Source organism: Zalophus californianus, chromosome 2, assembly GCF_009762305.2.
Source record: "Zalophus californianus isolate mZalCal1 chromosome 2, mZalCal1.pri.v2, whole genome shotgun sequence".
In the NCBI taxonomy this organism is placed as follows: Eukaryota; Metazoa; Chordata; class Mammalia; order Carnivora; family Otariidae; genus Zalophus; species Zalophus californianus.
Window position 1 is genome coordinate 124,793,106 of NC_045596.1, and position 12,494 is coordinate 124,805,599.

The 12,494-nt window shown below is 37.0% G+C and overlaps 1 long non-coding RNA gene across 3 annotated transcripts in view; it reads left to right on the plus strand.

Moving 5' to 3' along the window:
- Window positions 1–11,893, plus strand: part of LOC113925099 — a 108,433-nt gene extending 96,540 nt beyond the window's left edge. For all 3 annotated transcript variants that reach the window (XR_003520910.2, XR_003520912.2, XR_003520911.2), the window contains one exon: window positions 11,021–11,893. This is a non-coding gene — a long non-coding RNA (uncharacterized LOC113925099). The remainder of the gene's footprint in view (window positions 1–11,020) is intronic.
- The last annotated feature ends 601 nt before the right edge of the window (window positions 11,894–12,494 follow it).

The window sequence follows — 12,494 nt, forward strand, 5'->3', positions numbered from 1 at the left end:
TTAATGAATTATTTTTTAAAAAAATAGATGATCTCTTCTCACTTTCTTCCTATCGTATTTATGAATATGGGGACTCTTCATAAATAATATTTATTCTTATTAGAGATAATGTTCTTTAATATCTTGTATTAGAAAGATATTTTGTTGGTGTGGTGGTGTTTAGGTTGGTTTTAAATAAAATTGGGTGAACAGAAATAGGGCATGCCAAGCCTACCAAGTGGAAGAAACTCTTTTAGAACCCACACAAATCACACCTTGAAAAATCCTAACTCAAAATAGTTATTTGTTGAAAAATAATTGTAAATAGAATGTATGCTGTTATCAGCTTCAAGGGTAATGATTGTAAAATGCACATACAATTAAATTATACAGAAATGTGGCTGATTCTTTAATATAACAAAAGGGAATATTTCCATCCCTGACAGTAGTTGGGAAGACGGAGCAGAAGGCACTGGAATAGTTCAAGTGACATCCCATAGGTATCGGAAACAAGGTGACGCAGTGAGAATGAGCAAGGGAAGCCCAGGAAAGGGAGAGGTTGCTGTAGAATCACTACAGTGAGACAGGAGGCAGAACAGACGCATCAGGGAGATACAGAGAAAGCATTGCAGAAAAATCAGCCGAAAGAGCAGACATGAAATTAATTTTAGAAATATTGGAATTGGGATAATGATGTCTAACATGTATGTGAAAAAAAGTAGAACAGGGCTTTGGGAGAGGCACAGAGGTAAGGATGGGGAGTAAGCGATTTACAAGTCATCAGCAGAGTTATTTTTACAGGTCCATTTTTTAAATTTTGTTTTATTATGCTATGTTAATCACCATACATTACATCATTAGTTTTTGATGTAGTGTTCCATGATTCATTGTTTGCATATAACACCCAGTGCTCCATTCAGTACGTGCCCCTTTAATACCCATCACCAGGCTAACCCATCCCCCCAGCCCCTTCCCCTCAAGAACCCTCAGTTTGTTCCTCAGAGTCCATAGTCTCTCATGGTTCGTCTCCCCCTCCAATTTCCCCCTCTTCATTTTTCCCTTCCTACTATCTTCTTTTTTTTTTTTTTAACATACCATGTATTATTTGTTTCAGAGGTACAGGTCTGTGATTCAACAGTCTTATACAATTCACAACACTCACCATAGCACACACCCTCCCCAATGTCTATCACCCAGCCACCCCATCCCTCCCACCCCCCACCACTCCAGCAACCCTCAGTTTGTTTCCTGAGACTAAGAATTCCTCCTATCAGTGAGATCATATGATACATGTCTTTCTCCGATTGACTTATTTCACTCAGCATAATACCCTCCAGTTCCATCCATGTCGTTGCAAATGGCAAGATTGCATTCCTTTTGATGGCTGCATAATATTGCATTCTATATAGATAAATAGATAGATAGATAGATATATCACTTTTTCTTTATCCATGCGCTGTCGATGGACATCTTGGCTCTTTCCACAGTTTGGATGTGGCGGATATTGCTGCTATAAACATCGGAGTGCACGTTATCCCTTCAAATCCCTATATTTGTATCTTTGGGGTAAATACCCAGTAGTACAATTGCTGGGTCATATGATAGCTCTATTTCCAACTTTTTGAGGAACCTCCATACTGTTTTCCAGAGGGGCTGCACCAGTTTGCATTCCCACCAAGAGTGTAGGAGGGTTCCCCTTTTTCCATATCCTCACCAACATCTGTCATTTCCTGACTTGTTAATTTTAGTATTCTGACTGGTGTGAGGAGGTATCTCATTGTGGTTTTGATTTGTATTTCCCTGATGCCGAGTGATGTTGAACATTTTTTCATGTGTCTATTGGCCATTTGGATGTCTTCTTTGGAGAAATGTCTGTTCATGTCTTCTGCCCATTTCTTGATTGGATTATTTGTTCTTTGGGTGTTGAGTTTGATAAGTTCTTTCTAGATTTTGGATACTAGGCTTTTATTTGATATGTCATTTGCAAATATCTTCTCCCTTTCTATCCATTGTCTTTTGGTTTTGTTGACTATTTCCTTTGCTGTGCAAAAGCTTTTTATCTTGATGAAGTCCCAATAGTTCATTTTTGCCCTTGCCTCCCTTGCCTTTGACGATGTTTCTAGGAAGAAGTGCCTGCAGCTGAGGTCGAAGAGGTTGCTGCCTGCGTTCTCCTTTAGGATTTTGATGGATTCCTGTCTCACATTTAGGTCTTTCAACCATTTTGAGTCTATTTTTGTGGGTGGTGTAAGGACCAGTTTCATTCTTCTGCACGTGGCTGTCCAATTTTCCCAACACCGTTTGTTGAAGAGACTGTCTTTTTTCCATTGGACATTCTTTCCTGCTTTGTCGAAGATGAGGTGACCATAGAGTTGAGGGTCCATTTCTGGGCTCTCGATTCTGTTCCATTGATCTATGTGTCTGTTTTTGTGCCAGTACCATACTGTCCTGATGATGACAGCTTTGTAATAGAGCTTGAAGTCCAGAATTGTGATGCCACAAGCTTTGCTTTTCTTTTTCAATATTCCGCTAGCTATTCGGGGTCTTTTCTAGTTCCATACAAATTTTAGGATTATTTGTTCCATTTCTTTGAAAAAAGTGGATGGTATTTTGATAGGAATTGCATTAAATGTGTAGATTGCTCTAGGTAACATTGACATCTTCACAATATATGTTCTTCCAATCCATGAGCATGGAAAGTTTTTCCATTTCTTTGTGTCTTCTTCAATTTCTTTCATGAGTATTCTATAGTTTTCTGAGTACAGATTCTTTGCCTCTTTAGTTAGATTTATTCCTAGGTATCTTATGGTTTTGGGTACCATTGTAAATGGGATCGACTCCTTAATTTCTCTCTCTTCTGTCTTGTTGGTGTATAGGAATGCCACTGATTTCTGTGCATTGGTTTTATATCCTGCCACTTTACTGAATTCCTGTATGAGTTCTAGCAGTTTTGGAGTGGAGTCTTTTGAGTTTTCAACATAAAGTTTTATAACATCTGCAAAGAGTGAGAGTTTGACTTCTTCTTTGCCAATAGATGCCTTTTAATTCTTTTTGTTGTCTGATTTCTGTGACTAGAACTTCTAATACTATGTCGCATAGCAGTGGTGATAGTGAACATCCCTGCCGTGTTCCTGACCTTAGGCCAAAAGCTTTCAGTTTTTCCCCATTGAGAATGATATTCGCTGTGGGTTTTTCATAGATGGCTTTTATGATATTGAAGTATGTACCCTCTATCCCTATACTCTGAAGAGTTTTGATCAAGAAAGCATGCTGTACTTTGTCAGATGCTTTTTCTGCATCTATTGAGAGGATCATATGATTCTTGTTCTTTCTTTTGTTAATGTATTGTATCACATGGATTGATTTCTGGATGTTGAACCAACCTTGCAGCCCAGGGATAAATACCACTTGGTCGTGGTGAATAATCCTTTTAATGTACTGTTGGATCCTACTGGCTAGTATTTTGGTGAGAATTTTTGCATCCATGTTCATCAAAGATATTGGTCTGTAATTCTCCTTTTTGATGGGGTCTTTGTCTGATTTTGGGATCAAGGTAATGGTGGCCTCATAAAATGAGTTTGGAAGTTTTCCTTACATTTCTATTTTTTGGAACAGTTTCAGAAGAATGGGTATTAATTCTTCTTTAAATGTTTGGTAGAATTCCTCTGGGAAGCCCTCTGGCCCTGGGCCTTTTTTTGTTGGGAGATTTTTGATTACTTCTTCAATTTCCTTAGTGGTTATAGGTCTGTTCAGGTTTTCTATTTCTTCCTGGTTCAGTTTAGGTAGTTGATACATCTCTAGGAGGTTTTTTTTTTTTTTTAATTTTAAAAAACAAAATTTAATCATACTTAATAAGACCTTTCACAAGATTTTTGAGTAGGAATCCAACCTCCATATTTCGGTGAACTTCAAACCTTGTTGTAAGTTATTCTTTCCAAGTTAGAATAATTTTTCCAAATAGGACAACCAATAGATTTTTACTAAGAATAATTTCAATCTAAGATTTTTATGAAGTTGTAAATGAGAAACTAAAAACAGGAAAATGTGAAATGAGCCAACACTTTAAGCCTCTACTTACCACGGGGGGGGGGGTACTTAATCACTTTTAAAGATCCCCTTTTTATTTTACTGGTGTTGGATATGAGGTCTTTTTAAGATATAAATTCTGGAACAGGTTTTTACTAACTAAACCAGATGCAGCACATCATAATTCCATGTGCCACATAGCCATTTTCAATGATGGGAAGAGTTCTGGGGGAAAAGTTCTATAATTCCCAAGTATTGGTATAGTAAATTGAGTATAAAAACTGAGTATATGCCTTACAAACTTATGTACAGAAATTCGACAGTATAGAAAGTTAGAAACCATTATCAGAACCAAAAAGTGCTCTAGGTAAAATTCAGCACCAAAATCAAATTTTGCTTATTTGTTTTTCTACAAATTATTCAGTTTATGAATTCAAGGCACATTCTATGAAGAATATTAAGCTGATGCCCCTTTTTCACCACTCCATCTCAGGTACACGTATTGTTAAGAACGGTGGCAATTGCCCCACCCCCTTCAACACAGGCACTGCCACCTAGTGGCCTTTTTTTTTTTTTCCACCAGCAATTAAAAAAAAAACCCAAAAAACAGAAAACACGAGGCCCAGCTCTGGTAACAAACAGATCCTGATGGTTTGTCAAATAAGTAAATGCATTTGGTACACAAACTCCCTGCCACCAAACTAATGACTAGTTATTTATCTACAAAAAAAGTTAACACAGTAAGAAAAACCTCTTACGTATTACATATTTTGCAGTGACTCTTCTTGTGACTTCCTCATTCATTCCTTATTATCCAGTGATAACACATAGACAATAATGCACCAAAGAAAAGTAAATTGCAAACTCCTAGAAACAATGAGTAAATACAATCCTAAATTGAAGACATCCATTTCTTCCAAATTATCTAATTTGCTGGCATAGAGTTGCTCATAATATGTTCTTAGAATTGTTTGTATTTCTTTGGTGTTGGTTGTGATTGCTCATCTTTCATTCATGATTTTATTTATTTGGGTCCTTTCTCTTTTCTTTTTGATAAGTCTGGCCAGGGGTTTGTCAATCTTGTTAATTCTTTCAAAGAACCAGCTCCTAGTTTCGTTGATCTGTTCTACTGTCCTTTTGGTTTCTATTTCATTGATTTCTGCTTTGATCTTTATTATTTCTCTTCTCCTGCTGGGTTTAGGCTTTATTTGCTGTTCTTTCTCCAGTTCCTTAAGTGTAGGGTTAGGTTGTGTATTTGAGACTGTTCTTGTTTCTTGAGAAAGGCTTGTCTTGCTATATACTCTCCTCTTAAGACCGCCTTTACTGCATCCTAAAGATTTTGAACTGTTGTGTTTTCATTTTCATTTGTTTCCATGAATCTTTTTTATTCTTCTTTAATTTCCTGGTTGACCCATTCATTCTTTAGTAGGATGCTCTTTAGCCTCCATGTATTTGAGTTCTTTCTGACTTTCCTCTTGTGATTGAGTTCTAGTTTCAAAGCACTGTGGTCCGAAAATATTCAGGGAATGATCCCAATCTTTTGGTACTGGTTGAGACCTGATTTGTGACCTAGGATGTGATCTATTCTGGAGAATGTTCCATGGGCACCAGAGAAGAATGTGTTCTGTTTCTTTGGGATGGAATGTTCTGAATATATCTGTGAAGTACATCTGGTCCAGTGTGTCATTTAAAGCCTTTATTTCCCTGTTCATCTTTTGCTTAGATGATTTGTCCATTTCAGTGAGGGGGTGTTAAAATCGCCCACTAGTATTGTGTTGTTGTTGATACATTTCTTTGCCTATGTTATTAATTGGCTTATATAATTGGCTGCTGCCATGTTAGGGCATAGATATTTACAATTGTTAGATCCTCTTGTTGGATAGACCCTTTAAGTATGATATCGTGTTCTTCCTCATCTCTTATTACAGTCTTTGGTTTAAAATCTAATATGTCTGATATTTAGATTGCCACCCCAGCTTTCTTTTGGTGTCCATTAGCATGATAAATGGTTTTCCACCCCCTCACTTTCAATCTGGAGGTGTCTTTGGGTCTAAAATGAGTCTCTTGCAGACAGCATAACAATGGGCCTTTTTTTTTTTTTATCCTATTTGATACCCTGTGTCTTTTGATTGGGGCATTTAGCCCATTTACAGTCAGGGTAACTATGGAAAGATATGAATTTAGTGCCATTGTATTGCCTGTAAGGTAACTGTTACTGTGTATTGTCTGTGTTCCTTTCTGGTCTATGCTGCTTTTAGGCTCTCTCTTTGCTTAGAGGACCCCTTTCAATATTTCTTGGAGGGCTGGTTTCGTGTTTGCAAATTCCTTTAGTTTTTGTTTGTCCTGGAAGCTTTTGATCTGTCCTATTTTCAATGACAGCCTAGCTGGATATAATATTCTTAGCTGCATATTTTTCTCATTTAGTGCTCTGAATATATCATGTCAGTCCTTTCTGGCCGACCAGATCTCTGTGGATAGGTCTGCTGCCAATCTAATGTTTCTACCATTGTAGGTTACATATCTCTTCTCCAGAGCTGCTTTCAGGATTTTCTCTTTGTCTCTGAGACTCGTAAGTTTTACTATTAGATGTTGGGGTGTTGACCTATTTTTATTGATTTTGAGAGGGGTTCTCTGTGCCTCCTGGATTTTGATGCCTGTTTCCTTCCCCAAATTAGGGTAGTTCTCTGCTATAATTTGCCCCAATATACCTTCTGCCCCTCTCTCTCTTTCTTCTTCTTCTGGGATCCCAATTATTCTAATATTGTTTCATCTTATGGTATCACTTATCTCTCGAATTCTGCCCTCGTGATCCAGTAGTTGTTTATCTCTCTTTTTCTCAGCTTCTTTATTTTCCATCATTGGGTCTTCTATATCACTAATTCTCTCTTTTGCCTCATTTATCCTAGCAGTTAGAGCCTCCATTTTTGATTGCCTTTCATTAATAGCCTTTTTGATTTCAACTTGGATAGATTTTTGTTCTTTTATTTCTCCAGAGAGGGTTTCTCTAATATCTTTCATGCTTTTTTCAAGCCCAGCTAGTATCTTTAAAATCGTCATTCTGAACTCTAGTTCTGACATCTTACTAATGTCCATATGGCTTAGGTCCCTGGCAGTTGGTATTGCCTCTTGTTCTGTTTTTTTTTTTTTTTTTGAGGTGATTTTTTCCATCTTGTCATTTTGTCCAGAGGAAAATAGATGAATGAGAGAACAAAATGCTGACAGGGTAACAATGACCCCAGAAAAACATACACTAAACATATCAGAAGAGACCTTCCAGAAAGTGGTCACTTTTCTGTTCAGAGAGTTGCTGCTATTCTATTCTTCGATCTCCTGTTGAGTTCATAGGTGTTCAGAATGGTTTGATCCCTATCTAGCTGAATTCCAGGGACCAGATGAAATTTAGGTCTCCTACTCCTCCTCCATCATGCTCCTCCCCCCCTAAATTCTATGGGTCTATTTTAAACAGAGGTTTGGGTTTGCAGAGTCAAGATGTGAATTCTGCGTATTTCTTTTTGGATACTTTGCTAAACTTAGGTAAAGGTATCATATCAACTACATTATACCAAATATGAAGCAGATAAAAATTTAAAGAAATAAAATCACCCAAGCCCTTTTTAGGACTGTGTTCTACCTTATCTAACTTTTGCTTTCCACACAAAAATCCTCAAATACAATCATTTTTAGGAAGCAAAGGTATTTCCTTGGCGGAAAAATTAGAGTGGAAATTAGCCTCTGAGTGCACAGTGTAGCAGTTCTCAACAGTGAGTTTTTAAAGTTCTTTTTTTCTTGTTAAACCTTATCGGTTAGGTACTTCTAACTACCCACTTGTACTCCCTTTAAGAGAAACAACGATTTGTTTGTATTAGCATCCTCTCTGCTCTAAGAGTTTTGTCCTAGGCCCAATTCTGATTGTTGATATTCCTACTTTATTTTAGGCTTGGAGAGAAGAAATACAAAACAAAAGTCAAAACTAAACACCGTGCTACATTTCTGTGGCTGCGAGACCTTAATACTCTTCCTAATCAGACTAAGTCATTGTCTATTTTCTACCTCAGTTTTTTGGCCTTTGCAGCTGTATGTCTCTATTGCTCATTTGCATTGGATGGCTGATCCTCAGGCAGCTCTGGCACATAACTAATTTCAGATAAAAAAAACTTTCTGAAATATTCATATTTATCAATTTTACTAAAATATTTAAAATTTTAAAGTACATTTAAGCAGAGCCTTAAAACAATTTAAAAATGAAGATGAAGCTTAAAAGACAATAAATAGCATAAGCTCAATGCAGATTTGTGGCATTTTTCTAAATAAAATACCATGAGAAATTACAAAATGTGTAACTTGGCTCTTTTCTATTAACATGTGAGTAAAAGAGGGTCTAACTTAAGTTGTAGGGATGAAGTCTAATGAGAAGAGCCAGTCTTGATCTGAAAGATCTGGGGAAAAAAAAAATTCATTGCTGGTACATTTGGGACAGCCTGACAAAAAACAAGAGAATAAATTCACATTAAATTAAAAGATCACTTATAATTAGGTTGGATTGTATTTGAACATTAAAGACATTCATAAAGGATATAAAGACATATATCCCCCCAAATTCAGGGGGGATATATTCCAAGTCTTAGTAAAGAGCCATATATATGCATTACTCACTATAATGTAATTAGTCTCCCTTTGAATATAGTTAAAAAGTTTATTGGTGGATTTATTAGCAGACTTGTGGTATTTTGGTTTTACCACTTGGAATGCATTGCTTCCAACCTGCAAAGGAATGTTTCTTATTTTCCTAGTTATGTGCTAAGTTTCAGTATCTGCTTTACAGTTTGTATTCTAGGTGCATTCTATGTTCTATACATGATCTATGGAGCAGAGATGAAAATGTGTTGTAACACTTAATGTGTTAGAAAGAAATTTTGTATATCGTGTAAATTATTTATATAATTTACTGAGACTAAAACAGATATAATACACTGCCAATTTAAATCTTTACATAGGAAAGAAAATATGTGCAATTTGTACGATGGTGCTTGAAAGCTGTTAAATTTGACACATTTCCATGACTGGCATCAATCAATTGTGGATTCTATGGTGCAAGAGTTTTCAGTTTTACACTCTCTCAATGAGTACACAGCAATACATAAGGCTTAATATCTTTCTTCTTATAGTTCTCTCATTAAACCAATCTAAGGCAATGCATATTTGAAAACATTTTTTTCCTGGTGAATATGTGAGAGCAGCAACACAGCAATGTTTTCATTTGTATCTCAAGATTTTACTTAATATCCAAGGCATTCATATGCAAAAATCAGTGAATCAAACCAAGTGGATGATTTAACAGGGGTGTTTACCCAAGATGCTGCTGAGGAACAAGAATAAAGACAAAACTCTGAAGGCTGAACCTAGCAGCCCTCCCCCTGATGATAAGTGTCCCCCACAGACAACCTAGGGCCTTCACTTGGGACAGTTCTCCAGAAGTTTTCCCACTTTATCCAGTACTTTACTCAAACCATGAACTTAAAGGGACAGGAATTAGTGTTGGAGCATCAGGCCAGGGTAGGAATGTGAGGCGTGGGCAGAAAGGCACATGGCAAACAACCATTTCATCAGTGAAACTGAGCTTATAAATAGCCAGGGTTATCGAAGCCATCCTGATTCTTTTGGTGATGTTTTCCTTGGCCATTGTTAGGAATTACCGTTCTTTTCTCTGTCTGCTGTTAAGCAACCACGGGATGGACTAGACGGGATTTAGATGAGTTGCCAGGTTTAGCAAACAAAAGCACAAGACACTCAGTTAAATTTGATTCCCAGCTAAACTATATATATATATATATATATATATATATATATATATATAAAATGTGTAAATATTTTTCCATAATAATGAAATTATTCATTATGTATATGTAAGTAAACTGGGCATTCTTTGTTTTATCCAGCAAACTTAAATATGGGGAGGAAACATGGAAGCAGATGAGCATGTGACAAAGAAGGGAAGAGGAGATGCCTGATACCTTGAGGTCATAGCACTGTTGGTACACAAACAGTGTCCCAGTCACCCTTACCCTTGATGGTCCTCCTCCGTCTTTATCACAGGCCCATGCTGAACATTCCTCAGGGGCTCTCTTCTGCTCTCTTAGAAATGTGAAAGCCTGCTCTGAGGTAAGAGCCACAAATATATTTTACTACATTTTGTTTTCCAGAGCACTTCTTTGTGAGGCTATGCCTTGTTAAAACCTCCTCCTGATGACCACACACAGTTTGAATTCTTCATCGACATACATTCCTCCCTCACAGAGTTTGTCTCCTGAAACCTAGAAAGAATTGGGACCAATGAGAAGGGAGGCCTCCAAAGTGCCTTGAGCTCAGTGCTTTCACATTTGCCAAATGATTTTACAAAAAAAAAAAAAAGCCCCAAGGGAATTTTAACTCTCCTCATAAACCAACACCTCAGTTTTACTTCTCATCTAAAACTTGCTTGTCGCCATGACATATAAAAAACATATTCCAGACAACTCAGACAAGGAAGATGCTATGAAAAGATAGGCTGTGACATTCTTAAACTCATGGAGAGCAACAAAACTTTATAAACCTGGACAGCTTTAACCACCATGACTGCTAAGGTGATGGTGCACTTGGGAATTCCAGCCCAATCAACAATCTCAATTATATTTTGACTTTGCTCTCCATGTGTCTGTGTTACTTGTCTATCGTTGCTGGGGTTTTGTGTAGTGTGGTGTTATACCCAGTGGAATCTATAGCTATGCTGGATCTGGTAGAACTCTTGGCAGCTAGGGGGTTAAGAAGAAGCACTTCATCATTTCTTCAATGAACTCATACTTTGGCTCTTCCCCATGCATCTAGAATGCAGCTCACATAGAGAGTGAGCACATGCTGTTGTGATCTCATCCTGTAGTGGGACATTACTTTGTTGGCTCCCACACTTGAAGCAATTTGAATTTCTCAGCAGCTATACATCACCAATTTTGACAGAATTTGCAGGTTTGTTCTTCACTTCCAGGCCTAATGGATGAAATGAAACTTGGTGAGCTCCCAGAGTTGGACAACCTTCAGAATGCTGAGACAGACCAAATGAAGGAAGAAGAAAAGTTCTCCAAAACTCAGCCCTCCCAGCACCTATGGCAGGGTCCTGTTTTTTCAGTGAAAAGCCATTGGACTTTGCAAACCAGTAAGTGACCTCTATGATGACAAAAGCTTCTGAGTTTCCAGAATCTTTTGTTCAGCCCTCTCATTTTTCCAGCCAAAGAAGATGGCATATAAAGTATGAATGATACCTGACTTTCATCATCTAGCAAAATGACTTGCACATACAAAGTAGATTCTCAATAAATATTCATTCATTTCTGATTGTCTCCAAGAGAAAAAACATGTTGTAAAACCAATTCAAAGTGTTAAAGTTAGGTTTCTTTGTTTGGGATTTGCTTTTATTTATCTGCTTAGTTTAAATTCATCTCAACTTCTTTTGGTTAAGATTGGTATCAAGATTAATAGCCTTAAATCTGTTCCTCTTGTAATTGTGTGTTTAGAATGACATCAAACAACATAGTTTTCAATGAATGAGTCTTCACATGTATCTATTAGATGTACTATTGCAGGTGCACTTTTTCTAAACCTGTCTGAAATACACAAATTTCTTATTAGTAGGATCTATTTCTTAACAGGGCAGAAATAGCATGAAAACATCTCTTGTATTTATTTTTGTTTTATACACTATAATTTTAATCTCGCCTTCTATTATTGTTATGTAAAAAAGATAAAAGCCATTGACCTCGATAAAACAACTTTTTTTTTTTGTAATGCTGAATATAGTGTTGGATTGTAGATCAGATCCTGTTGTTTGCTTCCTCAAATAAAAATCATATTCAGGAGGAAATCTAATAAACAACTGAAAGGGGTGAAAACATTTTTTTCTCATCACTGAACTTTGCTTTCTTTACTTATTTAGTTAAGCTCAGCAAAGATGGAGGGCAGGGCTGGCATGGCATTGATGTGTCTTGATGTATTATGAGACGTTACAGCGGAGCTCCACAGCCCCTGGGCTGAGGTCAAGTGAAGGTGGAAGAGATGACTTCATGCAGGCTCTTGCCAGAAGCTTGATATCCAATGTCGACTGCTGACAACAAGCCAACTGAATTCACTCAAATTTGGATACTGTACAAGTTTGGTGCCTCATGTGACTTCATAATTGGTCTATACACCCCAGATTAAACTACTTATAAGAACTGAGGAATTGTCAGGGTGATACAAATTTTACCACAAAGGAAAATAGTCCTTTGCAATATTCACAAACAAACCCCACCGACCTGACTCTGAAGTGTATATACATACAGGACATTGCCTGTATGTGTAATGTCACCTTAAGAAAAGATCTAATGTGAATACACCAAAATGTTGAGCTCTGGCAAGGAAGAAAAAAAAGTTCAACCACAGTTAAGGAGTATGACATAAAAAATGGTTTTTACAAACCACGCACC